At 38.4% G+C, this 2897-nt stretch overlaps 1 long non-coding RNA gene across 1 annotated transcript; it reads right to left on the bottom strand.

The window, feature by feature from the left end:
* Window positions 1–818: 818 nt before the first annotated feature.
* Window positions 819–2546, bottom strand: LOC129769488 (uncharacterized). The gene is made up of 4 exons (XR_008741892.1): window positions 2431–2546; window positions 1742–2370; window positions 1246–1682; window positions 819–1189 (listed from the first exon to the last, which is right to left on the bottom strand). It is a non-coding gene; the product is annotated as an uncharacterized LOC129769488 (long non-coding RNA).
* Between the last annotated feature and the right edge of the window lie 351 nt (window positions 2547–2897).

Here is a 2897-nt window from a genome sequence, read left to right as displayed (position 1 = left end):
GATATTAGTCGAGTCCGACATGCATTTTTTTTGCACCAACCAAAATTGTGGCTGTTCAAAATTATCTGTTCTTCGAATGTTGTTTGTTGAAATAGCTGATTTGTTTGAATATCTCTGCTTGGTCATAGAATCATTGATCACTAGTATGGTATTTTTTTCCTCGGCGCTCTGAATTTGAATACAACTATTTTAGAACGGGAGCAGAGACCACCTTCTTCAAGTCCGCATTTTACTCCTGCAAACCCTGAATTCTTCTTCCCAGTCTCCTCCACCACCTAGGAATCAAACTTCTACCGTAAATGATTTAGCATATTCTATGAATTTCGACGAAACACCATGACGGTTAAACAAATTTTGCACTGTATTTTCTGAAAAAAATGGTTCCCTTTTTCATTAATCGCGATTACTTTGATAATTATTCGATGTATTCATACCTTGATTTTTCATTATTTGGTATAAAATTACTGTTACAGATATTCGATTATTTGAATTAATCGAACGATTAACCGACGTCTCTAGCTGCAAAACGCGGGTAAAATACCCACATTCCGTTTTGCCTGCCAAGATCGGGTCGATGAAATGTCAACAATCGACCTCAAATGCTGCCACCTTGCAATCGAGTTATCGACCTTTCATATGCATTCATCGAACAACTTGACGCCACTTTTTCGCCAACATGTGCAAGGCGTCGACCTGCTTGCAGCGCTGCTTCCAGCACTGCTTGCTGCTTGTTTGTATTGGTTTGTTATTGAAAATGAAAAGGAAATACATTGATCGATTTTAATCATTTTATTGAAAAAATAATAATAAAAATCCATGTATAATAAAAATAAGGTATATAATGGAATCGGTGCATCCGGGTTGTCTGGATTGACAATTCAAATCCGACTGAGTACATTGATGAATACCTCTTTGCCCTCGATGACACAGATATGTGGCTGAGGAGGATTCTTCAATGTGCGTGAAGCACGGGATCTCCGATGGGGAAAATTGCTCGAAATACTATGGCCAGGTCCTGCTGCTGTTGCTGTTGATGCTGTTCCCCGGAATAGCACCCTGGACTTAAAGGATACTGCTGCGGGAAAGCTGATGCTGTTGGCTGGTGTGACATAAGTGGAAATAAGCAATGTGGTGATGAGGGAAATCATCTTTCTCATTCGCCGATTGATTGAGTCGGATGTATTCATAGCTGAAACAAAATAAAATGATTAGTAAGTGAAAAGCAGAAATGAATTCCCTACTCACCAGTTATATGATCCGGATAAAAATGCGAACATTAAAATATCATGCGATTACGTTCGCTTACCTCGCCTATTTTCATTCTACTATACAACGGAATCAGTGCATTCGGGTTCCTCCGGGTGGTAATTCAGCTGAGCAAGTTGATAAATACCTCCTTGTCGTTGAGTTTTCGTGTCTGAAGAGGATTTTTGAATGTGCGCGAAGCACGGAACCTCTAATGGGGAAAGTTCTTCGCAATACCATACCATGGTCAAATTCTGCTGCTGCTGCTGTTAATGCTGTCCCCCGGCATTGCCAACAGGGGTTGGAGGTTACTGCAGCAGGAAAACGGATGTTGTTGGCTGCTGTGATAGAAGTGGAAATCCGCACTGTGGTGATGGGAGAAATCATCTTTCTCACTTACCGATTGATGGAAGCAAACGAGTCGAATGTATTCATAGCTGATAAGACAAGATAAAATAATTAATAATTAAAAAGCCGAAATACATTTCATACTCACCAGTTGTATGATCCATTTGTTTTTGTTTGAGATGACAGTTTAGCGGAGTGGAAAAAAGAACAACCAGTGATGCCATTTGGTTTGTTTAATTATTCAGTATTTTCGACTAACGAACTATCCGCGTTGGCGATATTGGGGAATAGGCATGACAGTATGGATTTGCAGAAGGAATGAATACACTTTTAAAATCAAAATTATGAATGAACATGATTTTTCCTTAATCAAATTAGTACTCTATGTAAGTGAAAATCACCATTTCCTGCAAGTGGTGAAAAAACGTCATAAAAAATATGTTTTGAGATAATTTTATATTATAATGACAAGTTTTTTTGAGAATATCTAAACGGTCATGACAACGTACTTTAAGTAGAAAAAATTATGCCAAGAAAAAAATTTCATACAAATTTTAGCAAATATAAACTGATTCGGGCCGACTAATATGATAGAGAATAGTTTGCCTCATACAAACTAATGCCGTATCCAGATGTCGATACCTAATCGTCGTCATCGTGAATAGGTAACAGCGTTACGGTCGTTGTTAGGTCGATGTTTTTTTCGTCGATTGGATTGTGGGTATCTCCATCACCAACCGACACTGAGATTTCTCTGACACGATTTATTCTCTTGAGCTGAAACATATAATGCGATAGAGTAAATTACAAACCTAACTTCAACCGTAAAAGACTTACCTTTCAACTTTTCAATGCTCTTATTCCCACCAATACAATTCCACACACAAAGAGCAAAAAAAAGATATTGCAAAATATTGCAGATTGTTTACATACAATTCCAAGATGGCTGAAAGGCCTTTTTCATAAGTTGCGCTACCGTATTGTATCCAAGGCGCCTAGAAGTATATCCTAAGGTGGGCCAATTTGCTAAAACGACTCTTCAGCCATCTTGGAAGTCTACTGTGTTTTGTTTGTAAACAATACACAATACGCTAGTGGCGAAGCTCGCTCGTGATCAGTCTGTCTCTTTCACGCTACAAGCAAATAATTCCCCTTCTGCTTTCTTCCGTACTGTTATCATATACCGCTCCCCTACCCAACTTACCCTTAGAAAAATCCTCGGTCGAAAACTACTAAATACATTTGGTAATGCAAAATTAGTAGAATGTACAATTTTTTTGTACATATTGTCAACAAACCAGCAT

This window comes from Toxorhynchites rutilus, chromosome 2 (assembly GCF_029784135.1).
Source record: "Toxorhynchites rutilus septentrionalis strain SRP chromosome 2, ASM2978413v1, whole genome shotgun sequence".
Lineage (NCBI taxonomy): Eukaryota > Metazoa > Arthropoda > Insecta > Diptera > Culicidae > Toxorhynchites > Toxorhynchites rutilus.
This window is presented reverse-complemented; position numbering and strand designations above follow the sequence as displayed.